The sequence below is a fragment of the Drosophila willistoni genome, assembly GCF_018902025.1.
Source record: "Drosophila willistoni isolate 14030-0811.24 chromosome XR unlocalized genomic scaffold, UCI_dwil_1.1 Seg144, whole genome shotgun sequence".
Lineage (NCBI taxonomy): Eukaryota > Metazoa > Arthropoda > Insecta > Diptera > Drosophilidae > Drosophila > Drosophila willistoni.
The window spans coordinates 10,282,628-10,296,040 of NW_025814057.1; the positions used below are offsets into that span (position 1 = coordinate 10,282,628).

Genomic DNA, 13,413 nt, shown 5'->3' on the forward strand with positions numbered 1-13,413 from the left:
AGTAAGTGTATGTGATGTTTAATGTTTAATGGTTAGATACTTCTGGTTCTTTGCTGCCTTTGCTGTTTCTGCTGTTGCTTTTGTTATTGATGAAAATTGTCTATAAAAGCTGGCGGCATTTATGCGCAATTAAATGCGATAAAAGGCGTTGCCAAGAGAGTTATGTATGCGCAGATGTCTATGGTCGTCCATGGCAGGATGTTTGGTAGGGGTTGGGGGAAGTGGGATGATTTTCGAGCATGGCTTCACACAACAACAACCACATATTGTTTGTTTCTGTTGGTTCTCGTGACGTTGGTTAGCAGGTGTTTCCAGCGAAAAGCCCTTGTGGTAAAAGATTGCCCAGGTCAAAAAAAAAAAGAGAGAACGAGAGAGGGAGAAAAAAAACCAAATACAATATACAATCTATATAATTTATGCTCGAAGCGTTTTTTGATCCCTCTGACTGCCTGCTCTGCCTGACCAGCAGCCAGCAAATTCCATGCGAAAATGAGCAATGTTCAAATTGTGGTTGGCTCCGACTGCTTCTGCTCCCGTTCCTCTGGCTCCTCATTTCGGTTCCTCTCGCTCTTTCTCGCTCTCTCTCTCTCTTTCTCTTATTCCCACCGTTTTTGGCAATGTCTGCATTTGTGTTGACAGTGAAGCTTAACGCCACTTAATATGAGCCAAAGGCAACATCAACTTGACAGTCCTGACTTATCCATGACTAGGTTAGAGATATGCCGAGAGATGTGGGATACATGTTTGGGCCATAGGGTAGAGGGACTCAATGACTATGACTACTCCTACGACTACAACTACTCATACTACAGACTGCCTTCATTAGGGACTTTATTAACAGTTAATTAAATTTTTGTGTTTAATGATGGCAACGATGAAGTGCGACGATGGAAGTGGCACCCGAAGGGGGGCGAGCTGACTTAGCTAATATAAAAATGCTTGCGGCTTGGCATTTATTAAAGTTGAAAAGGCAATTTCGGAGATGGTTTTTTGTCGTCTAGTTTGACGTTCCTATTCCTATTCCCCCCTTACTGTGGGTGAATGGACAATCTGTGGGTTGCTTAGGCATCTCGGTTAACAATTACAAGTTTAATGAAACGAAAAATGCCTTTTAATAATTGTCGAAGCAAACGACTAAACGCCTATGACCAAGACCAAGTTCCATCCACCACATAAACTCCCCTCACTCCTCTTACCACCTCTGCCATTAAATAAAAGCATCAGAGGATACATTAAAATTTCTACTTGAGAAAATTTTTAAACAAAAACGCAACCGAAGGAATTTTTCCCCCAATAAATGATTTGCTCGATGTGTGAAGTAAAAGTGAATTTAAAGCAAAAATTGAAAATAATAGAAAGAAAATTGTTTACCAATTTTTTCCAGTCAGTCAAGTGTTTTTTTTTTCTATCTGACAAAACGATCTCTTAATTTGTTCTCATCTTCTTTATTTTGAAATTATTTTCAACTTGATTTTTATGTTTCCAAAAGAATAAAAATTTATATCCAAAAACGATTTTAAATTGGTTAAAGAACTATCAGAGTTAAGCTTGATTAACTTTCAAGACTTTGTCCTAATTTGCTATCGAAAATCGTATTCTTCTGAAGTATTTAAGACTGTAATTTATAAATGTATAGAAAGAGAGGTATTTCGGTCTGTTTTTAACTAAATTTGTGCTTTTTAAATCTGTTCTGTATTTTTAGACAGAATATTATCTCAGAAATATAAAATATAAAGCCGATTTTAGTCTGAAAACATTTCCAAAACGAAAATTGGCTTCAATTTTTAACAAAATGTTTTGAAAATTTAATCCAGTTATAGTCATGACAAGTAACTAAAACATTTCAATCAACGGCAAATCAAAAGCATATTCATTTTTAAAAATTTATTTCAAGATTTCGTGTGTGTGTGTAAGTTGTTATTTGTTGGTTTTTTTATGAGTTTTACTTTATTTTTTGTTGTTTTGTGTAAATCTACTTCAGTTTATGATTGTATATTAACAATGGCAAGAAGAGCAAATTGTTGTATTACTTTTCTACTTGAAATGCAAAATCCCGTCTGACACTTTAAGTCAGAGTTTGGCCCCTCAGACATCTGGAAGGATTTGCCATGCCATCGTCGGGAGCATTTCACCTTTGCCTTTCGAAGTAATTGTGCAGCGGTAAGAAGGATGGGCAGAATGAAATGACATCCAGGTAAAAATTTATGCCTAGCTTATGAAGAATGGCAACAAAAAAGAAGGGAAACCAACTGAGCAACAGAGCAGCAACAACTCTAACTTCGTCTTCGTCTTCGTCTCCGTCTCACTGGCACTGGCACTGAAACTGACTGTGATTCAGCCAAGCGTTGTAATTGTGTAGGAGTAACAAGTAAATAGAGGCTGGAGTATGGGCTAAAAACCCACCAGGAGTAGGTAGGACCTCAGCAAGTGCCCAGCAACTGTCAGCAATGGGCGACGGATTGACGTTGGAGCGGTGGAGGTCTTTTTTTGAGGGCGTGTAAAGGCGAAGGGCCTCAAAAAGTTTGCTGTTGAGTACCTGTCATGGGTCTAGCACCAGCAACAAACATTTTTCAGTGTTTATTCTTTTCAACGTCATTTCTTAATTTATGTGCCAACAGCAAAAAAAAAAAAAAAAAGAAGGTAAAGAGAATGAAACACGAAGACGACTACAAGAAAAAGGAGGCTGAGGCTGAGGAAAATATGAATGCGAAAAGTAAACAATGGCAGCATAAGAAAAAATTCTTTCGCTTTTTTCACTGTTTTTCCTGTTTTTTTTTGCTTTTTTTTGCATTTTGTCGTTTCTACAACTTTAAGAAAAGAACTCACTTCACTTAAATGGGCGAAAAATCTGAAAAGTGGAAATGTGTGAAAAGTTTTTCACATCTCAAAAATGGCCTCGACCAACACGTTAAACAGCCAAAAAAGAACTTTCAACAAAAAAATAATAAAAAAAAGGAAAGAAAAACTGGAAGGAAAAAATATGGCAAGAAAAAAAAAGTGCCACAAAAACCACATACAAACAACAACACACACAGATTCTCAGACTCTCTCTCTCTCTCTTTTGCCAACACCAACACATACATAGTCAGTTTGGGGTAGGACGAAGATGGGAATCCTGGCTAAGAGCATTACAAAAGCTGGTAAAATATTACCATAACTGTGGCCTGGTACCCAATGGCATCTGTGTGGCTTCGTATTGTAGTCGATTCACAACTGTTTCTGTGTGGGCGTGTCAACCGCAAAAGACAAACCCCAAAGTGTTAAAAAGTGATTTGTGATAGACTAACGGATATCCTTGACAAAACAAAAACCAAGTTACGAAGACAATTGATATGGTAAAATCGTCCATAAACAAGACAATATAAATTGACAAATGACAAATGAGAAAGGACACACGCTTTGAAAGAAATTGAATGAAAGATCCAGAGTATTTGTTAAACCTTTGTTTTTTTTGTTTCTTTTCTTAAAACCATGAAACGACATATATTTTTTTTTGCCTTAAGTTAGGTTTTCTTCATAGAAATTTACCATGAGTGAAATATGGGTTTTCTCTTGGTATAAAAGCAGTCGCATATACCTCTTAGTTTAGACTCTCAGAGAAAAAAGGATGCATTGAAGCCTCTTTGGCCTATAATTTATAACGCACAGGTAGAAACCCAGCATTCAGATATCACAAAAAAAAGAGACAGAGACCAAAAAAAAAAAAAAAATCAAAATAAAAGACTTTTCTTGCTTGGTCTGAAATGACAAAAGAGATTACTGCCAAGCATTTGTGGCCTCTGAGTTTTGCTTCGGGTCATTAGCAAGATTTTCGTCTTGTTAGTGTGGTTGGTTTTCTCTCAGTTCTCATTTCGAATTTCTAATTAAAGCTTCAACAAAATCAATCACATTAAATCAACAAAAAAGTGGGTACAAAAAATGTCATAAAAGTCATCAAGACAGAGTCAACAACAAAAGCGGTGGAGAAGTAAAGAGAGAAATCGAAGAAAACTGCACATTATCATTATTTTAATCAGAGTTGAGACAACACGTTGTTGGCTGCATCACTTTCGATTGATAACCCAAGTTAAAGCCAAAGCCAAAGACCGAGACCGAGACCAAGACCGAGACCAGACCGCAACCGAAGATGCAGACAGGAATGATGCTCTATCTTGTAAAGTTCTGGCCATGGCCCAGAAAAGTATGCTATATATATATTGCTTACTGATTTTTTACGAGCAACAAGCAAACGACAAGGACAACGACAGCGACAACGAACGACAAAGCTCATCAACTTGGGAGACGACCTGCATGTCATTAAGCCGCCACAGACAGATGGGGGGAATGGATTTTTGGTTTTTAGATATATGAATGTATACAACTCCACCACCCCCAGCCCTCAATCCCATAATCATTCATTTCTTTGCGTTCTTTTCTTTTTTTTCCTCTCTTGTTGTTGAGACTGACAATCAGTTGAGTTGAAATTGGTTCGGGTTGGGTGGCTCACGATGATGATGATGACTCCGATGATGACGTTGAGCAAGTGAGTTTGCTTTTTTTTCTGCTTTTTTTTTTTTTTGTGTATTGTGTGAAAGTGGAGATGAGATGAGTTTGATATGAGATAAATGAAGTAGGTATAATACAGCTTGGACAAGTTGTTGTTACGGTTTCCCATGAATTCAAGTTGTCTTTTAAGGCATGACAAATTGAGCAAGTTTCAAAAAGGTCGCATAAAAACTAAGGCTAATTAGCATAAGAATTTTTTGTGAGTAAATATAATCAATTTAACAAAAGACCTTAAAATCAGGTGTTTTATCTGATTAATAATCTGATTACATAATAAAGTAAGGAAGGGGAAATTTTTTCTCAAATATTGCGTCAATTGTTAATGTAAAATGATTTTTAAATTGGTTCATAAATTGAGATATAAAGCAGAATTTATCACTTTATATAGAAAATAGTCTGACTTATTAACATCTGAACTCAATTTATTTCCGTAATGAAATATTTCTTGAAAAATTGTTGATTTTTTTATGCCAATAATAAATAGATAAATATAAATTCCTCAATTATAGCACATTTTCGGCCAAGTTTGTTTGCTAAGAAATTTTGGTCAAACTTTTTTTTTTATCATTTTATTCGCATAAATTCGGCATAAATATTTAACTTTTCATATTTTGATGGTTTCGCACCCAGAATTTGACAGTGATTTCTTTGGTTCTATTTTTTCGCTTGCCCCTGCCCCTCCCTCTCACAATTTCGCCCGCTTTTGTCATGCCACAATGCACAAATTAATGGCCATAAGCTGGAACTGCTGTTGCTGTTGCTGCTGCTGCTATTGCTATTGCTGTGGCTGCCACTTCTGTCACTGCCGTTGTTATGGGGTCTCACTTGGGTCTCTGTTATAATTTGGGGTTTGCCTTTGTTGTCGCTGCTGTCGCCGCTCAAGCATAAGAAAGAATAATGATGAACAATTTGGCTGGCGCTGAAAAGTATGCTATGTTAAATGTGCTTGTAAACTACTCGCACTTCTCTCACCATTTGCCACCATCTTCTGCTGGTCTTTTGCTCATGTTTATTATTGCTACCGCTGCTGCTGCTGATATATTTGCTGTCATCAATTTGTGTGACACTCACTTATGCATTCAAATTATGCGGCATTATTCAAAATATTAACTTGGCAATCATAACACACAAAACAAAATTTCCACATCTTAGACAAAAATTAAATTTTCTTTTTATAACTTTGTATACCCTGTAAACTCAGATTATAAATATGTATCATGAAAATGTGCTGAAGATTGTTTTCGCACAAGATTTCTAAGGAGCTTTCAACAAGAGAAAAGGATTGAAGTGAAACACTCTTTCATTATTTTAAAGAATCGAAAAAGACCTCGAAGATTTGATTTACTCGAAAACTGAAATGTCCTTGAGGTTAATGTTGAGTCGCACTCAAATAGCATCATTTTTGTTTGGTAGAGGGTATTTTCTAGGCGACTCCGTGTCCTTGCGTTTATTGAGAATGTTTTATTTCTTTCTTTGCTTACACAAGTTACTTAAGGGAATTCGAAGTATTCCCCCAAAGTAAATGCGACTGCGGTTGGTTTTTCATCTTTTTGTTGTGTTAGAAAGTTTATAAAAATTAATTTGCTGGCGGCCAAGCATTAATATATGGCCAGAAGAGAGAGAAATATATATGTATGTGGCTATGGTGTGTGTGTGTGTGTGTGAGATGGGGCGTATGAGGTGAAATGTTATAATGCCGTGGTAGTCTGAGAAAATAAACAAAAAAATTTAATTTTAATTCACTTACAGCGATTAAATAATGTATAAGTTAAGCGACCCAGGAAGTTTACACACTGAAGGACAACAGCAACAGGAAGAGAAACAGGAACACAACACGTGACAGTTGCCTGTTGGGTTTATAAAATCATTTTGATTGATATGCCACGCACGTAGGGCATTTACTTGTTGTTGCTATTGTCGTTGCCCTTGTTGTTGTTGTTGTTGTTGTTATTGTTGCTGCTGCTGATGTTAAACAGCAAATCGAATTATAAACAGTTATATTGGAAAATCATAAACCATCTCACTTAACCGTTTAAAGTTTATAATCAAATCGAAAAGTTTCTGAAGTAAAGCCTCAAATTGATAAGAGCTTCAAAATCTTTCATTTTCTTATAATCTTCAAGATTAAAGTTGAAACAAAGTTTAATGCATAGATCCTTAGACTCTCAAAATACACAGAGAGAGTAAAAGGGCTAACAACAAAAAAATTGAATAAAAGAATAAAATTTTAAAAGTAAAGAATCGAATAATCGAAACTTAGAACTTAAAACTTCTTTAAAAAAAAATTGGATGAGATCCCACTATATAAATATATGAAATTAATTGAAGTAGAGTTAGGCCAAAAAAAATCGATCTTTTACCTTTGCGATGACCCAGAAAAGTATGCTACATATATTGCATGCAAAAGAAATTGATAATCGAGAGTCTATAAAATATTTTTGAAAAGATGTTGGCATTAAGCTATGTTCTACTATATCTTTCTCAGCCTTCTTTTCTCTCAATGTAGAAACTGTAAATTGAATTCCATTTTTCCCTCATATTGCCTAAGTTTCCCTAACTTTATGGCATTTAAGCCTTTTTTTTTTCTTTTTTTCTGGTGTTTCTTTGCTATTTGCCCCACTCGTAACTCGTATCTGTGCGTAAAGGGCGTTGCTCCTTTACCCGTTTTGGCTCGTGTGATGTAAATGTAAATCTATTTTAATGTATGCAGCAATTAAAAATACATCAGTCCTCTTTGGAGCCGTTTGACAGGCGGTGAGCCAAACTGGAAGAGATGGTAGCATGGACATACTGCTTGTTCTTGTTGGTGGCCAGCTCATTAAATTTCATTCTGGATTTTTTTTTTCGTCAAATATTTTCTTTCATTTATTTTTTTAAAATTTTTTTATTGAGCACTTTTATGTAATGATTATGTTTTTACACATTATACTTGATGTGCATAATTTAAAAATGAAAAAGTAAGACAAATAATAATAATAATAATAATAATAATGATGATGATGATAATGAAATACGAAAAGTGTGTTAAAGTGTTTTTCAAATTGTTCATTGTCCATTATGACAATAATAATGATAATGACGATGATCATTATGATGATGATGTCATACATATGCACTTTAATTTACATAAAGACCAACACGTGTTGGCGCCCATTGAACTGACATCCGATCCCATTTTGCTTCTTCCTTTTTCCTGTATTTATTGCTTGCTTTTTTCCATGTTGTTGGTTGTTTCCCTTTTTGCTCATTTTCCTTCATTTTCTCCATTTTCCACTTGTTGTTGTTGTTGTTTTTTGTTGTTTTTTGCTGCCTAATTACTCGCTCAAAGTTCATTAAATGGCTGTCTGTCACCGTAATCAGGCTAAATTTAGTCTCCACACATATGCAATTCATTAAAAAGGAAGTATGTGAACGAGTGAGTACTCGTCGACGCCCGACACCCGACGTCGGCGTCCTCTAATTGCGGCAACTTAAGACCCCACTTAAAAAGACCTCCACCTTCTTCTGCTACATCCATACTCCGCATAAGATGCCGTAAAGTACAATTAGATAAGCTTGAGTTGCTTTCCTTTTAGCCAGGCACCAAGTGCCAGCTCGACAAGTAGAGGTATATATGATGATGTATTGGCTTCTATGTATGTAGTTACTTTTACTTACAATTAGTTAGCCAAGGCAGGAGTAAAAAAAAGTTTAGTTCAACTAGTTTAAATGGGAAAAACTTTCAGCTTATTTACAACTGTCATTTGAATAGGATTTATTTAGGATTTCTTATTACCTTTAGACTTAAGTCATCTAATAAACTAATGTGGGTTCTCGTTTGACTTTGATTTTCGGCCCCAAAAACAAAATATATATCATATATGTAGTCGCTTATGTGTATGAGCATTCAAGAGGCTTAGGCCAATTTGTCTATGATTTTTATTTTTATTTTTGGTCTGTGCAGTAAATCGCATTTGAAATAAGCCTCAGAGAGACACGAGAAACGGTCAAAGTAGAGAACGTAAAAAAAGCCAGAGTAAGTAACATACTTATTTTTGTTGTTGTTGTTGTTGCTGTGAAAAAGATTAGAAGGAACCATTCCAGCTTGAGCTCCTTCTCTTATTTCCAGCAGCTTGTTGTCTTTGCATAATTTGAGACTCTTGTCATGGTGTGTTAATCGTCGTTACCAAAGCAAACAATCAAATGAGGGACACGCCCTGAATGGCTGAATGACTGACTGACTGACTGGCTGGCGGTCCCTCACTCACTCACTCACTCACTCACTTACTTGCTAGTTGTCCTTGGTCAGAGACATCATAATCGACAACATTGTCAGACCACCAGACACCAGACGCCGCTCCTTCTATCTAGTCGGTGCTTAATTAGCATTAGCCACTTGTTGCACATATAACGCTTGAAGGAAGGAAAGAATGTCTGACCGACTAAGTTACTATTCAAATGAACGGAGGGATGGATGGACGCTCCCTGTTTGGTAATAATAGAATTGCATTTTCCACGTGCCTGACATTTTCCTGTTTTCTTTTTAATCACATTTACCTACTTATTATTTTCAAGAGACACTAACAAACAGATCAAGAGTCGTAATGAAATTTCTACAAATATGAGTAAAGAAAAAAACTTTCTGCTTTTCAATTTTCAGTTGTTTTTTCGCTTTCTGCCCCATTTTGTTTTACTCCATATGGGCCTCGAAAAACTCACTTGAACTTTAGCCCTTGCCCTGCTTTTGCCCTTTTGTTTTTCGGGCTTGTCGTTTGGTTGTACTCTAAAGGGCGAGCTCGAACGGGTATATAGGGTATATCCAGTTGATTGGAGTTGAGTTTAGAAAGTAAATAGAAATGAAAAGAGATGAAACTTTCTAGTAGAGTATCTTTAGGTCGTTGTTTCTGTTTTTTTTGGCATTTAGCAATTCTTTTGTGTGGCTTTGTGTTATTTTTGTTCTCTCTTGTTGTTCTTGCTGCTGCTGCTTCTGTCGCGTTCTATTCCCATTGATTTATTTATTGCGCATACGCCGCATTGGCCCGTTTGCTAAATATTTTATTGCTGTTATTATTGATTTGGGTTTTCGTTCATTTTCAGTTAGCTGTGTGGCTAAAACTTTCGCAACAACAACAATAACAACAACCATAAAACAAGAAAAACCCCCCCAAAAAAAAACTTTTTTTTTGACACGTTTGTTAAGATGAACCCAAAAAAATAAAACAACCATGGACGATGTGAGAGAAGGAAATGTGTGGTAGAATGAAACCAAAAAAAAAAAAAAATAAGAAACAGTGTGCTAAAGCAGTAGAGAATCATTAAAATTAATTACATAAACCAAAATGTGCCGCTGGCAATTAATGTTCCCCACCCACTCCAAACCAAAGAAAAGCAAACCCAAATAAGGTGGTTTGATTCCCACTCATCATACGAAGCGTTGCGCCATTTGCACCACACAACAACAAAGTAATTTCTATACTCACACTCTCCTCTCTGTACTTTTGTGTTTACACGTGCCACGCCCCCCACACACCCACTCACACAAACACACATACACACACACACACGTACAGAGACAATCAAAGTTGACAATAATGAATACTTAATAAAGCGACGGCATTAAAGGCAAACCAAGTTTGCCCCAGCGGAAGGCGACAAAAAGACCAAAGACCAAACCAAAAACCATGTCCAAAATGTATACAAACTGAAGGTACCAAACAAGAAGGTTTTTTCCAGGTTGCGGGCAAAGTTTTCGTTTACCTTTTTCTTCTTGTTGGCATTGTTGTTGCTGTTGTTGTTGTTGATGCGGTCTTGGGCAGCGAAATTTTATTTCAATTATCAACACCAACACCATTTAAGTCGACTTAATTTTGTAAGTTGCCAGAGTCCTCTGTCGGATGTCCTTTAGTCTTCTTTTCTCTTCCCCTCGCTCTCTCTCACACTCACTCTGAATGTCTTTAGGTTTTTGTCTTTGGTTTCATCTCTGGTTCTGGTTGTCTTAGTTGGTTTTGGTTATTTGGGTTCTCAGGTGTTTGGCTGTAGGCTTATTTGCCTCGCATTTCCTTTGAATTAATAACGCATTTATCTAGCAACAGATTTTCAAAGATTTAATTACAAAATTCGAGTAGATAAAACAATTGGAATTTGCGCACTTGGCATTATCATATAACCACCCTAACAGAAAAAAAAACCCTCCTCCACCCTTTACCATCTTTCTACAGCGTGCGTGCTTACGTGATGGATGGTGTGTGTGTGTGTGTGTGCGTGTGTGTAAAACTCATATTAAAAATCAAAAACAATTTACGCTTAATTTGCTTTTTGCGCTTTGCATTTTTAATAACATACAATTTGCGCTTTTTGCGTTTCTGCTCTATCATCAACAATTTTCTAGTATCCCTTTCCCTTAGCCCTTACCCGCATTTAGCCTTCCTCCCATTTGTCTCGTGTCTTTTGATGGTGTTGGTGTTGGTATTGATGCTTGCTCATTTTGATTTTAATTAAAATTTATAGCATTTTCAACATTTTACTAAAAATAATAATAATGCAGATAGCAGATGCATTTGCATCAGTATATATCTATGTATATATATACATATATTCCATGTTGCTGCTGATGTCTATGGTATTTTTTTTTTGTTTTTATTTTTATTTTCGTTTTCTCTTTAATCGCAAATTGATAGAGTTGCAGCAATAAAAGCGTTGCTCTATTAAATTAACCATGAAATTGAAAATGCAAACAAACACAAATAAAGAATATATTTGATGCAATTCGAAATCAAATATTTAACGAATCATCAAACCATTAAAGACAATTATCATGGAGGGAGATTGACAGGTTCTCCCGAATGTAGAAAATTGGTCAACAGAAAACTAGCAAACAAATTGAGGAACTATAATTAAAAATCTGCTAATGTATTACAACGGATTGAACATACTTGTAATCTTTGATTTTAAAAGTGGATAACGACATTGCTTTTGTAGAGGGAACTCAAGGGCAAAAAATAAAGGAAGAAAAATCCTTTAAAAGACGCATTAAAGGTTTCATTTATAAAAAAATCAATGTGATATTAATATTTACTTTAGATTTTTATAAGAATTAAGCCAAACATTTTGTTATATATGCAGATCAAAAGTATTTCTCATTAAGAACATAATAAGCCTTTATCATAACACTTATTCTATATAGTACAAAGAATATATTTAAATCAATAATATTAAATTTCGATGTTTATTGTTTTGTACCATAGTGAACATTTTACCTTTTTGTATTTGTAATTTTTTTTATTTTTAACCTCATTGATGTTAAATATGTTTTTTATATTATGTTTCAGTCTGTGTGATTTAATTTTTTTTTATATAAAATTAATTTATTAGTGTAATGCAAATAAACAAAACTAGCGGTCAGTTTTTTTAATTAAGGAAACAATCCAGAAAAAAAGAAAGAAAGGTTTAAAGCTTTTAAAGGTTTCACTTTAGTTTTTAGATAAATTGCTTAGACAAAGTGTTGAATCGTTTCAATTAGTTAAGATTAGTTTTATGCTCCTTCATTAATTTTTTTCCATTAAGTTGCTTCTGCTTAAGTTTCATTTAGTTTCTTTCTTAGCAATAATAAGAGTTTCGATCCATCAAAGATATGAAGTATAGTAACCTATTCTAATAATAAATTCCAAGTGAAAGGCAGTATAAGAGTAGACAACAAACTTCCTATTGGTTCATTTATAAGCAGAACTTTGAAATATTATATTAGCACAAAAAGCACATCGAATGCATGTAACCATTCATCATTTAACCATCCATCAAACTGTCAATAACCCGTTCTAATAGCATTTTGAACTTTTGTTTTCATTTTACTTGCAGATTATCGAAACGCATTTCTAAGATGACAAATTGAAATCTGAAATTGTAGCAGAGCCATGAAATGTATGAACCCCCCCGCAAATCGAAAATACTGTTGAAATGGATCCTAGTCGTAGTAGTCGTCGCCCCAGACCCCAGCCTCCAGTTTCCGTGGTCCCAGTTCCAATTTTGGTACTGGTTGTAGTAGTTGTAGTAGTCCTAGTCGTAGGTCCTTAGTCTTTAGTCTAGTCTGTGTAAGTCAAAGTATATGCTGATAAATGCCAAATCAAGTGACAACGATGTGAAAATTGCTGCACAGAGGGAGCAAGGAGAAGGAGAAGGATGAGGATGAGGAGGAGGAGGAGCAGAACGAGACGATAGAAAAAAGAATGAGACGGTTTGTTGTCTTGGGGCCTCCCCAAAGCAATTGGCTGAAACAGCTTCACAAATCGTTGATATCAAATATGTATGTATGTATGAGTATGAGTCCGTAAGTGTCTGTGTATGAATGTGTGTGTGCCTGGCGGCCATGGCATTTCTCTTCGTTCATTCGTGTTGTATATATATATATATTTTTTCTTTTTTTTTTATTACTTTCGTCATTCAACTCGCGGCATTTTGTTGCTCCGGTTGTGGCATCAAGTGAATCTATTTTAAAGCCTCCGCCTGCCTTTTGTGAATTCAATTTGTGCCTCTAACTGTCACAAGAAGAAGATTTTTTGCTTGCTTTTCGCATTTTGTTTTTTTTTTTTTTTTTGATGCCCAAAGAATTAAATTCCATGTGCCAATTTTGGGCTTTTCTCCTCTTTTTTTCTGGTGGTTGATTCCAATTGTGTGGAAATATGTCAAAGGAGGAACCTTTTCCCCACCCCTTTTTTTTCTCTCTCTTCATGATAAACGAAACCACAACAAAAAGAGGCAACACAACAACCAAAAAAAAAAAAAATATATATATATATATCCTATCGCGAACAAGTAAAGAACATACAATAATTTGCTTCAAGCCAAAGCTGACATTGATGAGATTTTCAAACCAAGGCCACAAAACAGCAACAA

At 35.5% G+C, this 13,413-nt stretch overlaps 1 protein-coding gene across 1 annotated transcript in view; it reads left to right on the plus strand.

The window, feature by feature from the left end:
* Nucleotides 1-13,083, plus strand: part of LOC6639498 (prolactin-releasing peptide receptor) — a 38,124-nt gene extending 25,041 nt beyond the window's left edge. Inside the window, exon 3 of the mRNA XM_023181559.2 lies at nucleotides 12,379-13,083. The gene's annotated coding sequence lies outside the window, so the exon portion shown is untranslated. The remainder of the gene's footprint in view (nucleotides 1-12,378) is intronic.
* The last annotated feature ends 330 nt before the right edge of the window (nucleotides 13,084-13,413 follow it).